This window comes from Chrysochloris asiatica, unplaced genomic scaffold, assembly GCF_000296735.1.
Source record: "Chrysochloris asiatica unplaced genomic scaffold, ChrAsi1.0 scaffold00129, whole genome shotgun sequence".
Classification (NCBI taxonomy): domain Eukaryota; kingdom Metazoa; phylum Chordata; class Mammalia; order Afrosoricida; family Chrysochloridae; genus Chrysochloris; species Chrysochloris asiatica.
In genome coordinates this window covers 166,086-177,234 of record NW_006408647.1, presented here as the reverse complement: position 1 = coordinate 177,234, position 11,149 = coordinate 166,086, and positions in this window count along the sequence as shown.

The window sequence follows — 11,149 nt, the reverse complement described above, 5'->3', positions numbered from 1 at the left end:
ATGTAACATTTCATTCTTAAACAAGTGAGTTAAAATAAGAGCCAAATTTCTAATATTTCATATTGACTATGCTATATTATTCTTATAATTAAAAGAGGTGAACATCAACTATATATATTTCAAATTTAAACAAAGTAGAGATGGCCAAACGCCTAACTCTAGCAGGATTGTTTTGGATATATAACTTCTTTCCACTGAAAAGAGAGACGTTATTATAATACAGAAATCACAAAATAAAAGGTACCTAAACAAAGGCTATATATTTATATATATTTGCATCCCTGTGATAAATTATATGTAGTTGTCCCACAAAAGGAAAAGTCAGACCCTCAGAAGAAGTATTGAAGAGCATGGAGGACTCTTCAGTGCTATCTGGTAAAAGGTTACTTGTTACTGCTCCTGAAAGGAAGACACTAGAGTGACCGGATATGTTCAGTTAAGTGGCATAGTAGCAACTGCGTGTTGACATGTATGGAATTGCTTCCTCTTTCTTAAAATATCCTCTATGTGCTCCTCTAGGTCCTTACAAGGTTTATTAATTGTTTTGCTTCACTACCAGAAGGAACCTAGAATACTAAGGACTATAAATAGTGGAAAGCAATATGAAGGACTTACAAGTAAAGCATTTTCTAAAGCATTTTTCTAATGAAAATATTACAACTTTGCTAAGAGAAACAGACTATGTGATATAAATGGCACATTATTTAGATGATGTAAAAGAATTGATTCAATATTTAGTTATGCTTCATGATACCAGAATGACTGCTTTTTAATTGGTAAGTGGCATGAATCTCATAATGGTTATGATAGGCTTGCTTACTCTTCCATTGCTCACATTGCCTCTTAGCCCCAAATTTATATTGTTGATTGTTCTGTGAGAATGAATCTGAACCCTTTACATTTCTTTTTTCCCTTTGCTGTCTGCCTCTGAAACCTTGTCAATACAGGATGCTGGGGAGTTATTGCAGGATGTGGAGGTTCAGATTTCTAATTCTGATTTGCTTGCTCTGAAGATTCCTGCAACATACTTACTTTCTACAATTTCAGGATCTGCAGAATTTGTAGCTTCTTAGTGTCTTGTTCCTACTATACACATTGATTAACAGTACTCAGAAAGCAGTTTCTCCCTTAGCATCCGGTCTTCACCTTGTATGATTTTGTAGCAGAGTACATCTGTTAACAAATACCCCCAGGACCCTAAAAGACAGGTTTCCTGCATGTTCTGCCACCATGACACCACAACATCATCCAGTGAACCCTGTTATCTTCAATAAGATGTGGACAACATTGCTGGCCAGAGATGGGAGTGGTTGGTTCCTTGGAAAATATATCTTTGTGCCAAGGAATATGATTACTTTTCATACCTGCTATCCCTATATTCCTTTGAATTACATTTTATTACTAGTCAGTCCCTTGTTCCTTCAATACGCTGTTATAGTTAATAATTCCTTATAGTGAACTTACTCTGTTATAAACTTGTGGAATTTCTCTTACTTGAGTAGACGCAACCTAATTTTCAAAAAGCTTCAAAACGGTTTAAGAAAACCTTTCACTAAGCATTAACTCTGCGCCATATTTGTCCAGGTGTCAGAGTTACACAATAAACTAGATGAATTCAGGCTTTTTCTTGGTCCTCAAAAACTTGAAACCTATCATTATAGATATAATGCAACCAGAACATTGTAATGCAATCTGGTAAATCCTGGTAGAAGCTTAATGAATATTGCATTGGGAGGCTAAAAGGCAATATGATGGACAGTGGAAAATTACTTTCTGAATCACGTAGAAAAGACATTCTACTTTTTCTGGAATAGTATGTGTACTATAAATAGAATCAGAGGGAGGAAGTTTCAGGGAGATAAAATAAGTGTTTTGCAAGCATCAGAACTATTGGAAGAAGTCACAGAATCGCTCATGTGTGATGAGCTTACTGTCACAGCCCACTGCTTTCAATTTGATTCAGATTCAGGATATTATAGTGATATTATAGGGTGTTCTAAATTTTAAATCTTAACCGTATATGATAGTTAAGGTTCTGGGTCAACTTGACTGGGACAAGATTCCCAGTGGTTCATCAGTTGATAGTTAATTCTACTATGATTGGCTATGAGCAAGCATAGTTAACTGTATGATGATTGCCTATCATCAACCAGTGAGTTGAAAGGATGTTTCAGGTGGATCTCCAACATAATGGACACACAGGAAAGATATACTGCTTGGGTATTGGGGACCTGCGACCCACAATTGTGTCATCTCCTTGATGTAAACATATATATATATTTCACTGGTTTTACTTCTTTAGAAAATCCAGTCTAAGATACCATAGCAGAGAGTCTCATCTTTCTTCCATGGTGACATAGTGAAAAGCTCAATGCTCTACCTACATTCACTAGAAATGTTTACAAGATGAAGGATGGCCGTCCTTTATGGTTAACTACCATAATTTCTCAGTGCTGCCATAACACAAATACCATAAATAACACATTTAATATCTCACACAACCACTCATCTGTCACTTTGTCATAATGTGGGGCTTGTCTGTTGCTGTGATTCTGGAAGTTATGCCACTGGTATTTTAAATATCAGCAAGTTCACCCAGAGTGGGAAGGTTTCTGATGAGCTTCCAGACTAAGAAAAACTAGGAAGAAGGAAAGATGTATCACTTCTGAATATTTGGTCACTGAAAATTTTATGAATAGCAGTAGAACAATGTCCAATAGCACCAGAATATTGAATATTGAAACATGATAATAGCACCAGAATATTGTCAGAAAATGGAGCCCCTCAGGTTGGAAGACACTCCAACTAACACTGAGGAATAGCTGCTTCCTCAGAGTGGAGTTGACCACGATGATGCAAATGGAGTAAAGTTTTCAGGACCTTCATTTGCTGATGGCCACAAATAAAAATGAGGAGAAACAGATGGCTACAAGGAAGACCAGTTAATACAACTATGGTTAAATTTGTGCAGCAACCACTAAAGAGAGTGATGATGAAACTGAAATATTCTAGCAACTTCTTCAGTCTAAAATTGATCAAACATATAATCAAGATGTACTGGCAATTATTAGGAATTGGAATGCACAGGTTGGAAACAAAGAGAATCAGTCATTGGAAAATATGGTCTTAGTGATATAAACGCTGCTGGAGATTGGATGATAGGATTTTGGAAGACCAGTGACTTGTTAATTGCAAACATATTTTTTAAACAACATAAAAGACTATACAGTCAGCCCAGAAACGGTGGAGGACTTTCCCTGTTAATGGTGTCATGATGTGTGGGGACTGCATGGAGAAGGAATATCCCAACCAGAGTACCATCTGATTGGAAAACAGATCTTTCTTGCTTTACACATCACAGGCTGTGCAGTAAGAGGGATTTTATGATGATCACAAACAAATCCTTCAAAGAGGAAAATGAATAAGAAATTGTTATTATAATCACCTGCGTAGAAACTATCATCATGCTGTTGCCAAGCATGAGTATACATTCAATAACATGGATGAATTTCAGGAGTATACCATGTTGTGTCTGTTATGTGGCAAACTGAAGATATTATCAGTATTCTTCCTGATGACCCCTGAAAGGTGACTCTGCTGTTTTGAGGATCCTTCTGTGATTCTATTGAAACGATATCAAGTTGGTTTACAATTCAGCAAACTTTATGGTTTACTTTGCCTTTTTTATTTTTCTAGCTTAGTCGTATGTACTCTTTGAAAGCACACATAATTTAGGGAGTTGCTGTTCTCCAGAGCTGAGTTTTTCTGCTCAGGTTCCCAGTTCACATCAGTGCAACCAGAGGGAAGCATCATTGTTAGCAATTACACAGGTATAAAAAAATGATTATGGAAGCATATGTAGCACACATATTCTTAGAATAAGACAGGGAATATACAAAATGAGCCTGAAGCACAAAGTAAGGAAATGCTCCAAAACAACAACAGCAATACAACAATAAAACAAGTCACAGTGATTGGAGGTATGTCAGATGTCAGGAATAAAGGAGAAACTAAAAGTGCTTCCAATGGAACATTGTACACACACACACACAAAAAAAAAAAAAGATGGAAAAACTTGTGCAATAAAATAAAGTGGTAAATAAAAAATAAATATCTACAGACCATACTGGTTTGATATAATAAATGAATGAATGAGAGGGAAGAGACATTGCATGGACAGAATAATTCCAGATTTATTTAATAGTCTGTGCTAAAGGAAGTGGAACATAGTTCTTCACAAATAGTGGGTGGTACCTAGCTATTCCTGGCAGAGTACAGTGTGGAAATAGTGTGGGGAGGATCACTTTACAAAGGACATTTGGCAAAAAAGACTCAGCCAGGTGATCAAGGTGAATGGCATCACTGATATGTCACTTTGCTGGTGACTTATCTTTGATATGATATAAGAAGAATGCCATTTTACCTCAGTGGTCTTCCCCAAACTCCTAGCCCAATGTAATCATGAGAAAAACATCAAGCAAATCCCAACTGAGGGACAATTTACAAAACAGCCAGCCAGCACTCTTTAAAACTATCAAGGTCATCAAAGACAAAGTCTAAGAAACTGCCACAATGAAGACATAAGGAGACATGACAACTAATTGTAATATGGGATCCTGGGCCAGTGAACAGGACATTTAGTTAAAAAAGAAAAAAAAAACAACAACAAAAACAAACCTAAGTTAGTATGAATAAAGTGTGGATTTAGTTAATTATTAAGAAAAAAAGGCTATACAGTTAAACTCACCAGATGAAATACACAGACATCAAATTGACTAACTCTTTTAGCAGAGATGGTGGATAAATTCCATATCATCAATCAAAACAACTCCATGGGCAGATGGTGGAACAGACAATGGAATGCTCATATCCAAGTTCAGGCTGAAGCTGAAGAAAATTAAAGCAAATCCACGAGAGCCAAAATATGACCTTGAACATATCACACCTAAATTTAGAGATCAACCCAAGAACAGATATGATGAATGAGTTACTCCTGTCACTGTACTATACAAGCACTATACTCCAAGGTCGGTTTGAACTGCAAGGTCAGCAGTTCAAACTCATTAACTGCTTCTCAGAAACCCTACATAGGGTCTCCATGAGTTAGAACTGAGTTGGTATCATTTAATAAAAACAACAACAACATCCCACAGTTCTAGAGGCTTAAAGTCCAAATCAGGGTCTTGATTGTACAGATTCCTTCTATGAGCTTCTTTCTTTCTTCTCTTTTCAGTTACTGTTGCTTAATGTTCCTTTGATTCTAGGTGATTCTCACAAGTCATTATGTATTCCTCTGCGTGTGCCTATTCTGATATTTTTTAAACTCATAAGAAATTGCATTTAAGATATACTCTATACAGGTATGCGGGAGAAAGATGAGGCTTTCTACTCCCGTAAAGATTTACACCCTCGGAAACCCTGCACAGGGTCGCTATGGGTCGGACCCGACTCGATGGCACTTAACAACAACAACAACAACTATACAGGTATAATCTCAGCTGATTGTTTAAGCACATTATTTTAGATGATTTTATGCTGTTGTTGTTAAGTGCCATTGAGTCTGTTCCAACTCATAGCAACCAGTTTTAGGGTTTCTGAGGAGTGATTACATCAGATGTAAATTAATAACATTACATTATGAAAGTTAATGTGTCTTACCCAAAGGTGATTATTTATATGTATAACTACTTAATGATAGCAAGTAGACTAGTGCTTGGCTAACCAACCGGGAACCATACCTAAGCCAATTTAGCACCCAATATTAGCAATAATAGTTAACCTTGAAACTTACATGACTTCCCAGGTGTCCTTCAAGATTTATATTCTATAATATACTTTCTTTTTCATCCTATGTCCCATAGTTCACTTAATTGTATCATACCCTTCCCTGACAATAATTTAAAAATAAAGAGTGTATTCTCAAGTCCTTGTTTAATCTTACTTCATACATAAATTTGATATAATTTCCTATTAGCAAATTATCACTCAAATAATTTCTCTAATTCTTTATATTTCTTATCCTGTGTCAAGATATTTATCTTTTTTCTCTGATATTATAATTAACCTATAATCATTTCATTTATTAAGATAATGCCTTAATTAATGATACATTCACCATTTTTTATCATGTATATCTGTACATCTGAACTAAAATTCCTCTGTAGCTAACGATCCCAAAATTTTAGTGACTTCTAATGATTTGTTAGTAAAATATATATATTTTTTTAATCAGGTACTAGAAATAATCAGGAAACACTGGACTGATAACCACAAGGTCAGCAGTTCAGACCCACCAATTGGTCCTCAGAAACTGTATCTATACAGGGTCACTATCAGTCAGAACTGACTGGATAGCACTTAAGAAAATCAACAACAGAGATGATCATGTTTACTGTAACTACAGGATAATAAAAGCTAAGTCATTACTGCTTAATACTGCTTGAGTCTTTGGAATATTTAAATATTCTCTTCTCTCCTGTGGTTCAGAATTTTGCTGTCATGCACTTTATTTCTCTCTGTATTTTAGACTTCATAAAATGCTGTTGTTTGGTGGTGGTGGTAGTTATGTGCCATGGAGTTGGTTCTGGCTCATAGCGACCCTGTACAGGGTTTCTGAGGCTGTAAATCTTTATGGGAGCCAAAAACCTCATCTTTCTCCCTCAGAACAGATGGTAGTTTCAAACTGCTTACCTTGAGGTTCACAGCCTGATTCGTAATCACTATGTTGTTTGGTAAACTATATTAATTTGTATTTATTCACAATATTTACTCTTTCTGGTATTGTTCATTCTATTTTACTTTTACACATTTTCACCATGAACCCTAAGAATCTCTTCATGCTCTTTGAAGATATTACAAAAATGCAAGATAAGACTGTTCTATATTCATAGACCTGATATTTCTCAGGACTATGTTTGCAATGAACAACCTTGAACAATCTTCATGTAGACTTAGTTCTGCTTGCTATAAAAGTGATCAATCTTCTAAACTCAGCATTCTCCAACTATAATCCAATTAACTGCATGTGTAAGTGTTCAAATAAGCCTATCTCTGACTCCCTTCACCACTGACTAAAAGACTTCCAATGATGCAGTAGGATCCACACACTTGAATTATGATATTGGAGAATAGTTAAGTACCATGTACTACAAAATAATAATAATAATAATAATAATAAATAAATAAAATAAATAAATCTACTTTTGAATAAATAAAGCCAAGAATGTTCCTTGGATGTAAGGATGGTGAGTCTTCACCTCTCATACTTTGGATGTGTTGTCAGGAGGGACCACTTACTGGAGAAGGACATCATGATTATAAAAATGGAGAGTCAGAGAAAAAGAGGAAGACCCCAACACGATGGACTAATGCAGTGAAAGCAGCAATGAGCTCAAGCATAGCAACAATTGTGAGGCTGGTTGAACACTTTAAAGAGGTCTTGTGCAACCCCTTTGACTGATGCAATATGTCAATTGATTATTTGACTGATGTTTCCATGAGTGATTGGTTGTGCCAAACAAAATTGAGTCTTTGACAAATTCAATATTTTCTCCATTTGTTGTGATGCTGTTTATTGGTTCATAGGTCTTGATTGTGATAATAAGGAAAGAAGGCAATAAGAGTTGTGGTAAAGGGGAAGTAGTTAGTCTTACATTCCTGGAGCAGAGGACTCTATGACCATCAAGGGCATGAGCACAATGTGGGATCCTAAGCTGAAAGGCAGTGATACCAGCGATGGAGGCAGAGATGGGGCCATGCAGAGACAGAGCAGCTGAGGACTCTAAACTCATAGGAAGAGAAAGACTGTGTACTGGCAGCCAGCAGGCAGACTTGCAGAATGTGCCCTGTGCTTGTTAAAATGATTAAATATTTCTTAGTGCTTTTGTGTACATTAAAAATAAAAAAGAGGGAATAGAAGCAAATACTATTAAATGATGATGCATAGAGGGGATTATAATCATGGCAATGAAACAAAATATGATAGGATGAGTGCAAAATCAGTGTTCTCCCATGTAAAGTACACTCAATTCACAATAAAACCTTAAAAAAAAAAAAAAGAGTAGTGGGATGACATCAAGAATATCATAAGGAATAAAGCAAAAGGTCATTAAGACAAGAAATAGAGAAAAGATCAAATGGTTGTCATAAAAGACTAAAACATGCTCTTCTGCAAAATGATAATAAAGAAATGAGAAGATTAAAGGGCAGAAGAGAAAATTTCAAAGGGCAGCTCTAGAAGCCAAATATTATACTGAAATGTGAAAATATCTGGACTTCGAAAATGAAGAGAAAAATATCCTCAACATTTCTCAAGCTGAGAGAACTGAAGATAAAATCCAAGCCTTGACTTGCAGTGTTGAAGGATTCTATGGGCAAAATATTGAATGGTGCAGAAAACATCAAAAGAAGATGGAAGGAATATATGGAGTCACTGTACCAAAAAGAAATTGTCAATGTTCAACAATTTCCGAGGCAGCACGTGATCATGAGTTAATGAAACTGAAAGAAGTCGAAAGTGCATTGAAAGCATTGGCAAAGAACAAGACTGGGAATTGATGCAATACAATTTGAAATCTTTCAACAAACTAATGCAGCACAGGAGGCAAACACTCATCTATGTCACAAAATTTGGAAGACAGATACCTGCCAATTGATTAGAAGAGATTCATATTTATGCCTTTACCAAACAAATGTGACCCAACAGAATGAGAAAATCATCTAACAATATCATTAATATTGTATGCAAGTAAAATTTTGCTAAAGATATTTCAAAAATGGCTGCAACAGTGCATTAATAAAGAACGGCCAAAAGTCCAAGTCAGATTCAGCTGAAGATGTGAAATAAAGGAAATTGCTGACATCAGATGGATCTTGGCTGAAAGCAGAGAATACCAGAAATATGTTTACTTGTGCCTTAGTGAATATGCACAGGCTTTCAATTCTGACATTATTGTGGAGAATGAGTTTCTGGAGCACTTAATTGTATTCATGAGGAACTGTTACATAGACTAAGAGATAGTCTTCAAACAAAGCAAGAGAACACTGAATAGTTTTAAATCAGGAAAGGTGTATGCCAGGGTTTTAATTCTTTCACCATACTTATTCAATCTGTATGCTGAGAAAATAATTTGGGAAGCTGTATTTTATGAAGGACATAGCATCAGAGTAGGAGGAAGACTCATTAACAACTTGGCGATATGCAGATGACAAAATCTTGCTTGCTGAAAGCAAAAAGGACTTAAAAGGTTTAATGATGAAGTTCAAAGACCATAGCCAAGATGGGGAATTGCTGTCTCCTCAAAATCTCTGCATGTGATGACACAAATAGAGTAAATCTTCTGGAAACTTTATATGCAGATGGGTAATTAAGAAGACAAAAAAGAAGAAAACGAGCAAATCGGACTTCAAAAAAATGCCAATTTCAGGACTGAGGTGTGCCTGACTGAGGCCATACATGGTATTATCAATAAGCTCATATGCATGTGAAAGTTGAACAATTAACAAAGAAGACCTTAGAAGACTTGATGCTTTTGAGTTATGATATTGGAGGAGAATATTAAAAATACCTTTGGCTGCCAAAAGAACAAACAAATCTGTACATGTGGAAGTACAGGCAGAATGCTCCCTTGAAGCCAAAAGGGCCAAATTTGTCTTTCATAATTTGGACATATTTCCAGGAAGGAATAGTCCCTAGAATGCTTGGTAAAGTGGAGAGTCAGTGAAAAAGAAGACTCTCAACAATATGGATTAGCACAGTGGCAGCAGCATTGACTCAAAGATAGCAATCAATGATTGTGAAGTTAGCAAATAACATGGCAGTGTCTTGTTCTGTGGTACATAAGGTGACTTTGAGTTGCTACTTACTGACACCTAACAACAACAACAGTGAAATTATAGGACATGTCTTGTTGCTGATGAAACCGTAAATTATACCTCTCATTTGATTCAGGAATACATTTCTAGGTGAATATTGATTTGTCCCTCTTTACAAAAGTTTCATCTTTTGGCAAAAGGACTTGGTTATGCTTTCTTCATCTGATAGCATAATCGGTGGGGATATTTATGAAGCAGATGTGGGCATTTTGCTCTTTTTTATGATTATGTCTCAATCAATTGTCATTATTTGCCCAATTCTTCTAATAGTGAGTTTTAAGTATATTATAAATATTTTTAAAGTTGTCATTTGTCCACATTGCTCTCAGAATAAAAAGGCAATAGAGAAGATATTTTAAAAAGCAAATAAGAATTTGATTAAATTGAAAACTCTCAATTTTGAATAAGTATGAAAAAAATTAATGATTTACAAGAGCCCAAATTAACACCTACGTAACACACACAGGAGTGAAAGATAGAGGATTATTTCATAAGAAATGGAGGACATATATTAATATTTTCAGAAAATAATTCTAGGGCAAATTTAAGAAGGAAATACTGCTAATGGCTTTAAATTTAGAGTAAATTAATGAGAATGACTGAGGTTAGCACATAAATTAACGCAGTCAAATATCACTGGTATTTATTGGAGCAGTACTTTCCCAGAAAAAAAAAGTTTCATTGTGTAGGCCTGATTCACAATGGATCTGAACTTTCAATGCCTTCCTGATATATTTCATATTTCTTTCCCAGTATTTATAACAAAATATGATTTTCATTTTTTGGACACTTTATTGCAAATTGAGTGAAGGTTTATAGATGATTGTCAGTTTTGCGTTCAATAAACCAAATACTTTGTTTCGTCTCATTGAGTGCAGCTCCTCCATGTAACAAAAGCTACCCCACTTCCTCCCTTTAGTTCTTATTTCCATTTTACCCTCCTTTCCAATCCTTATGAACTTTGTCCTTAGCTAAATGTGTATTTTGATCTAGAATGGTAGATCATTCATTGGTGTTGTCCCTACTATATACCTATCTATTGCTTGGCTTAAAATTGAGTGATGAGGTTGAGTTCCATTCCAGATCTGCAGGGTGGATGATGGTCATAGTCTCATATTCCTCCAGTATCTTTTTGACTAGTAAGCCTGGTCTCTTTCTCCCTCCTCCCTCCCTCCTTTCTTTCTCTTTCTTTCTTTCTTTCTTTCTTTCTTTCTTTCTTTCTTTCTTTCTTTCTTTCTTTCTTTCTTTCTTTCTTTCTTTCTTTCTTCCTTCCTTC